Raw genomic sequence first — 10,508 nt, 5'->3', positions numbered from 1 at the left:
ATTACTGCATCCATATCGCAAGAAGCCTGTACAAGTCTCTTATATTTACTTAATATTCATGAAATATTGGACTTGGAATAGTTCTAAATTAGTTACAATATAAACAGATTATATATATAATTCAATAATAATTCACTCTGTTCTCCTCCAGTCCGTGTGATTTGAGTCCCAATGATACTGAAAGAATTTTGTTCAAATTCAATGAAATAAATTTCTAATCCCAGATGACAGGTCGAGTTTTTAGTATTTTACTATTTTTTTCTTCAAAGGGGAAAATCAAACCATAATAAGAGCGAGTCTTAAAGTCTTAAAGAATCTGGAAAAAATGGCCCATTTATTATTGCATCTTTGAAATGGATTCTGAATTCCACCAAACAACAGATGAAATTTGATGCGTACCAAAGTGCATAATTTGCCAGCTTGCTTGAATCAATTTACACCAGTACCAAGCAAGAAAGTTCTTATAGAGCAAGTGATGTTACGAGAAAATCAATCTTACTTTTGCTCTCTTCTTCTTCTTCTTGTATCCCACCAAAATCATGCCTGCCAACCTCTTTCATAAGCCACGTCTTGCTCCCCAACACTCGTATTAAAATTACAACAATTGAGTTCAGATCAAGATTGACCTAATTTTCTTTCAATTGCATCAATAACAAAAGGAACATATACAACATAATTACTGTACAACAGTATCTTAACTATATCTACACTGTAACCTTCCCTCCATTCCCTATACGCAAACCAACAACCTCCTTTTACTTCTAATGCAACTTCAATATCAACCAGATTCCCATAATTCCATTTTTAGCTTTCACAGGTTGGCATCTTTGCAATACTCTGCAGATTCCCATAATTCCATTTTTAGCTTTCACATATTGGCATCTTTGCAATACTCTGCAAAAGGCGGGTCGAAAATTTCAGCTCATCTATACAAGCAACACACATACAGATTGGAAATGGTAAAATGCTTACCTCAATTATGACCACTAATGTAGCAACCATTCTAAGGCAAAGTGCCATTTTTTATTTTTGATCGGTTAATACTCAAAATCTTTGCAAAATGGCATAACCAAGATGTCAGGACTGTGCATCGTCTGCATCAGAGTCACTACTTGAGGAACTCCCTGAATCAGAACCTGTAAAGAGAAGGAAGCTAGATATAATGAGCATTGTATTTATAGTGCCTTCCAATATCATAATTCCGAGCAACAAATTCCTCTAACAAAATTCAGAAATGCAAGAATTAGTACCACTGGAAGATGATGAATCACTACTGGAACTGCTAGAACTACTTGAGCTACTATTAACATTGCCTTGATCATGACCTCCACCTCCACCTCCACCACCACCCCCTTCATCCTTCTCGATCTCTACGGGAGGAAAGCTTGTCACAGGCATATCATCATCAATATCCACATCCTCGTCCTCATTCTTTTTCGGCTTCTTTCCCATGTCATTTCCCTCACTTAATTCGCCCTACAAAAATCAACACAGCATCATGAGTCCCAGTGCTAATCACACAATGCAGTAGATAACCATTTTGACATTGCACATTAGAAAAATATAAAATTGAATTAAGCATTACCATGTCATCCTCTGCATTGTTTGTGGTCGGGGCAGTAGGATTGTTATTCATCATCAATGCTTGCCGTTTAGTCTTACTCACCATTTTCTTCCAATTGGTCACAAACCGATCCAATTCCCAAAGAGTTTCAGTATCGAGGGCCTCAATGTCAAGCTCAATTTCATCACCATCTTGCCCCAAATGCGCATTCCTCTTCCTTACTATCTGAACCAATTGGGGCATCTTCTCCTGAGGCAAACTCTGCAACCCATTACCTAGCTTGTGCTTCTCCTCTACACTCATCGCCCTCTTATTTAGATCTTTTGCCCTTGGTTTTGGCTGCTTCACCGTCCCTACCCTCCCATCTTTCTCTTCCTTTGAAGGCAATGGAACACTGACAGGAGATGGAGTCTGGGCATGTACTGGAGGACTTGATGATGGTGGAGGGGGGACTGGAGGCACCAAAGAACTCGAAATATTTTTCACTTGCATTCTCTCCAGCTTCATCGGCTTCTTTGAAGCCCGAGGAGCTGGAACCAGGCTTGATGTTGGTTTACTTTTCTTTCCTCCTCTTCCTGGGGATGATGCCATAATCTGTTTACGATCAGTCCACTGACTCCCTTGCAATTCATCATTATCCCAAAATTCTCGAAGCTCCCTTTCTTTCCGTTGAGTATTATTCCTATCAAACTTCTCCAGAATTGGCCTAAACAATTCCTCGAACCTCACTAATAGCTGCTCCGCTATCCCGTTAACCTGGTCAGTTTTCGGATTATACAGTAAGGCATTATTAAAAGTCAGCCTCACATCGGCTGCAAATTCAGCAGGATGAGAATACAAATTCTTGGCCAGATTCGACTTCACTGTCCCCAGATCCATCGGCTGCTTCACAATTAGATGATAATCGTGAAGCCCCAAAGCAGCCGCATCAACAGGCTTGTTGAATATCCACCCGTTCTTGTGCTTCATCAATTTCGTCAAAATCTGCCTGCATTCTTTTAACATAGCCTCACAATCAATTGCGCTCACCACTCCTAAATTTCCACTATCAAGAAATCCATTGCAGAGATTCTTTGGATCCTTGTTGGATCCAACTGGGACTCCAGGACGTTTGTTACCAGATAATTTTTTCACTTTGCCTTGAGGCCCAGGATTGTTACTGCTACTGGTAAAGTTGAATTGACCTGAGTCAATTTGATTCCGCAGGTTCTGGATCTGTTCAAGCTCGGCAGCCAAGCGTTTACGGAGCTCTAAAAGCTCCGATTTTGTGTACGAGGCAAGATTGTAGGTTAGATACCCGCCGTGGTTGAATCCAATACTCGCCGACGCACTAGTCTGATTGAATGAATAAGCATCATCGGAAGCAGCCTGCGTTGCAGACGGAAAATCATCATTGTACGGGCCACCTCCATTACTGCTTGAATTGTGGAATTGCTTTTGCTTTTTCTTTGAGTTAGGGTTAGGGTTTGAATTCAAGTGAGAATTTGAGTACGGAATTTTTCCCCATATGCGCCCAGCTCGATTCATTCTGACTAGCAAAGACGGCATAAGCCATGAATATCACCGGCGGGGCTCACCTCAGCTCCGGCGAATCTCCGATCCAAAAACATGTATATACAACTGAATTTTCACTTTACGATCACGTACTCGACGGAATCTTTCAAAAAAAATTCCGATCACCGGCCAGCGATATTTTATAGAAAAATTAAGAAAGGGCAGTATTTATGATTGGTATGGGTTTGAAGGAACTGAGCGAGGAAGTGAAGAACAGGTCTAGGCTTCTTAAAGGAAATGAGATCTGCCCGTGACAAATACGGGCAGGATCTGAACCTTTGATTAATATGTTCTGTTGATCGAAGGGTTGTAATAAATCAGTTTGCTGGCTTTAGGGTTGACCGTCACATCTGGCATGAACGGTGAAGATGAGACTTTTCGGGTACGTGGCGAAATCTTGATCGTGGATGAGGGTGTCCTCTTGGAAATGCAATTCTAGGTCGGGAATTTTAGGGTTTTGGGGGACGCGTATGACGTGGGATGGCAAAAACCGTAAATTTTGAAGAATTTCGAGTTCGCATGTGAAAGAAGGTGGTGACGTGTCAGAAAGATCCGTCAAACTATGGGACGAAGTCACGAACGTTAGAGCCGACTTTGTCTTTTTAAAATTACACTATTGCCCTCACAACGGTAATTTTAGGAAAAATTGGCCACCTTGAGCTTGTTTGGTGGAAATTTTAATCTAATTAAAATCAATTTTTTGATTATTATTTTATTATTTCAATCGTCATTTTTAAATTATTCTTTTATTGGTAGGATCCACTTTATTTCTAACGATCAAAAAATCAATTATCAAAATTCCTACCAAACAAATACTTTATTGTTTCCATCTAATTATATGAATAAAACTGATTTGCCCGAAAATTTTGATACTTCAATTGATCAATCCTCACATTGCGCGTGGATCTCGGGTGAATTAAAAAATGCTGATCCCCCATGTATGTGTGTTTGATTATTCCTTATGTCATCCCCTACGTTCGAGTAACAAAACTCCTAATTATATTAATATATTATTGTGTTCTTAAATCTAGAAAGATATTTTATCTACACTCTACTTGAGATTTTTGGATATGAAAATACCACAATCATCATTGACACTTAAAAGTTGAATAATGTTACTTGTTGATAATGGAATTTATTATGATTCTTATGACCATAGTTACTCTGTAAATTCAGCACATGGGGAGGATAAATGGAACAGGTTGAAAGTTGTTGCAAAATAGAATTTTCCTCTACCCCTTCCCCTCGTTGGAATCTCTCCGTTCTATCTTTTATTTCTCTAAATTTGCTCTCTTCTACTTCCATCTCTCTTCTTATTTGATTTCCCCTCCCTTTTTATTTACATTTCACTAATTCAATGTATTTTCATTTCAATTAATAGAGTTATAGCTTAGGTTATTGATTTCCAGCTGATTGCAATTGCGTGTTGAATTTGGATTGAATTTGATTGATTTTGGTTGAAGTTGAGCTCCAACCATGGCAAATGGTATTAGAGCAGTGATGTCATTTGGGTATAGTTGAAACTAGAAACGAAGAACACATTAAGAGGTTAGACAAAGAAATATCAAATTTGGATGGACTTCAACTCATTTGATCAAAAGCTAAAAATGGTACGAACAGAGCAAGACATGATTGAACAGATAATGGAAGAAATTAATAGGAAGCATGAGTTGGTGATTTCAATGTTAATTGAAATCTTTGAGGATCAGTTCAAGCATTACAAATGTGCTGATATGGATAGAGATTAAATGGTGTATACGGGATTAGAGGTGGAGGTGGCGATGGAGTTGAATGGAGGAGGTTGCGAGGAACCTAGTGCAGGTGCTATCCGAGAACAGTTAGTCAATCTAGATTTATGAATTATTCTAGATAATTTGTTGGTAGAATGGAAAGAATTAGGGGAATGGTTGGGAATTGTTTGATCGTCTTTCTCTAAGGAAGAGGTGAAATAGATGTTAATTATTGCCTCAAAATTTGGTCAAAGATTTGGAAAGAAATCTTAATGGAATCAAGAAGGAAAAGAAAGGAATCAATTGAATCAAAAAATAAGGAAACAACATTTGGTCTTCTGACACAAGATATTAATTCGGACACGTCTTTTTCCTATTTACGTGATTTTTTTTCCTACTTTCCATCTTTTGCCTAGTTTTAGCATTTGACTCGTGTACTATAAATATGTGGCTCCTCTTTCAGTTTAGTAGAAAGTCAATATTGCTGTGGCGTTGTATTCTTTTCACATTGTCAATTAATAATACATCTTGCCTCTGCGTTAATTCCTCTTTTTCTTATTTGCTTTATACCCTAATATATTTTTATATTGTTGCAATCCTTAATACTTCCTATCGCGTCATTAACTTCATTCTCTACAATCCGTCAATCCCAACAAGTGGTATCATAGTTTGGGTCTTCTGTAGATTGGTTGAAGTTTTTCAGAGATGGCTGCCATGAAATTTGATATTCCGCTGCTCGATCGCAATACAAGGTTTTTGTTATGCCAAGTAAAGATGAAGGCTATTTTAGCACAGTTGGATTTGGAAGATGTGTTGCTAGATTTTGAAAAGATACCAGCTAATTGGACAACAGAGGAAAAACAACGGAAGGATCGGAAGGCTTTGTCATTGATTCATCTTCATCTATCCACAATATACTGCAGGATGTCTTGAAGGAGAAAATGGCTGCTGTTTTATGGTTGAAACTAGAGCAGTTGTGCATGACCAAAAGTCTTACTAGCAAACTGGCTCTAAAGTAGAAGTTGTATTCCCATCGCATGGCAAAAGGAGGGTCGTTGGAAGACCATATTGTCGTGTTCAAGAAAATTGTCGTAGATTTGGAGACATTGGAGGTTAAATATGATGAAGAGGATCTGACCTTCATCCTGTTATGTTCACTGTCGGCTCTCATGCATCGTTTCGGGACACCATATTGTACAGTCGGGATACGTTGACTATAGACGATATCTATCATACATTGCACTCAAAGGAGAAGCTGAAGCATCTGGTTGGAGCTACATCAAGTGATGGGGAAGCTCTTGTATCTCATGGTAGTCGACGAAGGGCTAGATTTAGGGAGAGCAGCAATGTGTATTACTTCTCCTACAGACGGAGAGAACACTTGAAGAAGGATTGTAAGAAGTTGCAGGCTAAAGGTGATTGAGCTGCAAATCATAGGGGGCAATCATGGAATTCGGACGAGACTAATGTGATTGAGGATTTTTCGGATGGCAGAGATGTGATGTTGACTGTGGTTTCTGACGTGGAATCTAAGCCTGACGAGGAGTGGATTCTTGATTCGGCATGTTCGCACCATATGTGTTCTGATAGGAATTTATTTAAGACATATGAGGTTGTTCAGCACGGTGGAGTTGTAATGGGGAACAACGAGTCTTACCGTATTGTCGGAATCGATCGAGTCAGATTGCAGTTGCAAGATGGGACGATCAAAAGAGTTTGACATGTTCCAGACCTAAAGAGAAATCTCATCTCGTTGAGTACCCTGAATGCAAAAGGGTATAAATTCTCTGGTGGAGGTGGAGTCTTAAAAGTTCGAAGGGGTGTCCAGGTTGTACTGGAGGGATGGAAGAAATCCCAGTTATACATATTGTAGGGAAGCGTAGAACCAATTTTGAGATATCGGGACAAGTTCAGTATCGTGATGGATATTCAATTTGGTACAATACCTCTTATGTTGAGCTCTGAGTCGGTTCAGAACACCGCTTGGGAGAGCGTTGGTGATTCCGCTTTGCCACCAATTTCAGCGGATGTATTGTGTTCAAATATTAGGGGTGGACTCATGGAGCGTAGGTACAATGATGTTATTGATGTCTGTGATGTTTTTGGGATCGTTGAAGGTGACAGTTCTGACAAGGGGTCTTCTGATCAAGCACTTGGTTTGGTTTCTGCTACAGGGTGTGCTTCAACCTTATTTGGTCAATATTAATTCCTTCGTGAAATTTTAGGAGCTCGGGATTTGGGTTCAGGTGTCGCTTTGTGGATGCCTTGCAGAGGAAGATGGTTTTGGTGATAGAGAGTTTTGATTACTGTGTTGAGGAGTTTGGTCATTTCGTTGTACCAAAATTTTGAGTCAAGGTGGAGATTGTTAATTATTGCCTCAAAATTGGTCAAAGATTTGGAAAGAAATCTTAATGGAATCAAGAAGGAAAAGAAAGGAATCAATTGAATCAAAAAATAAGGAAACAAAATTTGGTCTTCTGACACAAGATATTAATTCGAACACGTCTTTTTCCTATTTACGTGATTTTTTTTCCTAATTTCCATATTTTGCCTAGTTTTAGCATTTGACTCGTATACTATAAATATGTGGCTCCTCTTTCAGTTTAGTAGAAAGCCAATATTGCTGTAGCGTTATATTCTCTCCACATTGTCAATTAATAATACATCTTGCCTCAAGGTTAATTCCTCTTTTTCTCCTTTACTTTATACCTTGATATATTTTTATATTGTTGCAATCCTTAATACTTCATATCACGTCATTAACTTCATTCTCTACAATCCGTCGATCCCAACAAAAGAATCAACTTGAATTCGGGATCACTGTTCGAAAAAGGATGTCTCAGCTGCATACATCACTGCATTTCCACTTGACACGTATCGTAATGATAAATGGATCGTCTTGCCATAACCTTCTCTTGAATTCTCAAAACTTCTGTTGCTCCATCCCCGCAGGGACAGAGAATTCGTCGTTATCTCGGCTGTGCTATCGGAAGCTCTAGGAAGTCGGAATAGGAGAGCACTCATCTTGGGGTGAGCTTACTACTTAGATGCTTTCAGTAGTTATCCGCTCGAATATTGTCATAAGGTGAATAAAAGGAATAGGATAAATCAACCCTGCTTCAATCCAATCATTACATAGATTTTCAATTCTTTATTATAGCCAAACAAAAAAAAAATAATAATAAATAACATAAAAAAGGAGATCGTTTTTAATGTGATTGATAGTGGACAGGCTGGTCAGGAGATGGTGGAGGGAATTCTGGTGGGGAAAGGTGAAAGTGGAAACAATGGAAGATAGCGGTGAAATGGCCGTTTTCCGATGTTGGAGATTTTGAACTAGGTAAAAAAGACGAGAAAGAATTGGTACTAGTGTCTGATTCAAAAGTGGAAATGATGGTCGTGAGAGAAGAATCAGTGAACATAGCTCGGGGCAGTGGCCTCCAGAGTTGCAACCCTGCAGCACGACTTGGTAACTACGAGGAGTGATTTGCAAGAATCAAACGTGAATTATCAGAGTTTGGAGGGGTTAACCTTGGAAAGGGTGGATTAGAATACTTGGGACCTCTTGTTTTCAACTCTGTAGCATAGAGAAAAAAATTGAGACAAAGGCTAATGTAACTATAATTTATATTCCTTCCATCTTTTGCAGCTAAAGCTATTATGGAGACAAAGGAGGTTGAGCTAAATTTGGCTATTTGCTTCACAGAGTAATCCCTCAGCATGACATGGTTCGTGTCAATGTTGATCTTAGTAAACAGTCAAAAACTCAACTCATAATTCCAAATTGGCCTGGGATTATCAAGCCTGGGGAGTATAAGATTGGAACTATGCTGGGATATATCACAGACAAGGCCATATTGGAATTATCTTATGATCTGGTACCCTTTGAAGTGATTTTTCAAACTACTATCGTTGGCCTTGGACAATCAACATGTGTCGAAATTGGTGGGGACGCTCTCAATGGAATGAAAGAGAAGTTCCTTGCTGATCCTCAGACAGAAGGTGTTATTCTAAATCTGAACTATCTCTTATTACTTATGTTTCGCGCGAGTTAGTCGCTAACAATTAAAAAGGATCAGAGATTGTGTAAGGGACGAAACCTCTTGAGACAAAGTCCCAAAAATGGGTGTTCTTTTATTGGCGATGACTTTACAATTGGAAACGAAAAACAACGTGCCTCCAAGGGGCGCAAGCACACGAGTTATTGAAAGAAAAGTGTTTAAGTCTAAAAACTAAGGAAATGAAAATTACATGTTCTCTGTTCGAGAGTTTTAGATTCGGTCCTTTGCTTCTTTGTCCTTTCTCCCTTTTATACTTCATAGACGATCTCTTTGTGATCAACTACTTTAAAAACTGCTTGATCGTCCTATAACTACCCACTTTCTTCGTAATGGCCACCTTGTCATGAAAACTGCCTTTTAACTGCTGCCATTACCCTTTATCGTTCAACCGCTTTCGATTGAATTTCTTGAATCGTGGAACGTGATAGGGTTGCTTTAATAACTGCTTTGATAACTGCACTTCTTGATAACCACGATGCGTTATGTTTGTTAATACCTTGGGCGATTTGAAGGTTTGGACAAGAATAGAGTAACAGTTCTGGGCGACTGTGTGACACTCCATTCGCTCAGATTCTAGGCGACTTGCAAACTTGGGCGATGGCGTTACTGTATTCTTGGGCCTCCTTATTTGGGTCTTCATCTTGATTTGTTCGATTGGGCTTCGTTCTTTGGACTATCTGATTTGGGGATCCTCCAATTGGGCTTCACTCCTTGGGCTGAATTTTTATGTGTCAACAACATATCTGATTTTCTGCATTTTCCTTCTTCTTTTTGTTTACATTTTCACTAGTTCATTGTAATTTCATTCCAATTATTAGAGTTACAGTTTGGTTATTGATTCCCAGCTGATTGCTTCCGATTGTGTGTTGAATTTGACTATTGAGTTGAATTTGGTTAATTTTGGTTGAAGTTAAGCTCCAACCATAATAGAGTTATATAATGGTTTACATATAAATGAGGTGTTATAAATAGAGTGAGGAAGTTTTTTTTTTTTCATTTTTTTTAATATTTGGTTAAAGAAATAGAGACACAATCATCTCTCATCATATCATGTTATGTAAATGATTATGTACATGTAGTACAAGCGATAAAAGTTCGCTAAAATCTAGTTCATAAAAGAGGAATTTGAACCAAGACAAGTTTGATGGCCGTCACTATTACAAAGTGAATAATGTTTACTTGTACATAGTGATTTACATACAGGTGAAATGTCAAAAGGAGAGTAAAGAAGTTTAATTTTTTAATTTAGTTGAAGAAATTATGATCCAATCATATTTTACTACATCATATATATGTAAACTATTATGTAAATCATTATGTACATAAAGTATAGTCTTGACAAAGTTAATAACTAATCATTGCTTAGCATGTCTATGATTGAAGGTTAGCGATGCATTAAAGCAATGCACCGAGACAAATAGTAAACCATAACAAGAACAAGAGTATTTTTTAACTAATTGGAGCAATAATATTCAGGAATATTCAGATCATTCCGTTTCTGAGCGGAAGAGTCTCTTGCAAGTAAGTTCAATAAATTACGTTCGATTAATTGATTGATCCGAGATTATCAATAAAAAAAATTTATTTAAACCACTTCAA

General features: G+C 38.2%; 1 pseudogene; it reads right to left on the bottom strand.

Moving 5' to 3' along the window:
* Positions 1-312: 312 nt before the first annotated feature.
* On the bottom strand, positions 313-3,323 carry LOC111384060 (annotated as a pseudogene).
* Positions 3,324-10,508: the final 7,185 nt, after the last annotated feature.

The sequence above is a fragment of the Olea europaea genome, unplaced genomic scaffold (assembly GCF_002742605.1).
Source record: "Olea europaea var. sylvestris unplaced genomic scaffold, O_europaea_v1 scaffold2830, whole genome shotgun sequence".
NCBI lineage: Eukaryota > Viridiplantae > Streptophyta > Magnoliopsida > Lamiales > Oleaceae > Olea > Olea europaea.
The sequence above is the reverse complement of the archived record's forward strand: the minus strand, read 5'-3'. Positions and strand labels throughout refer to the sequence as shown.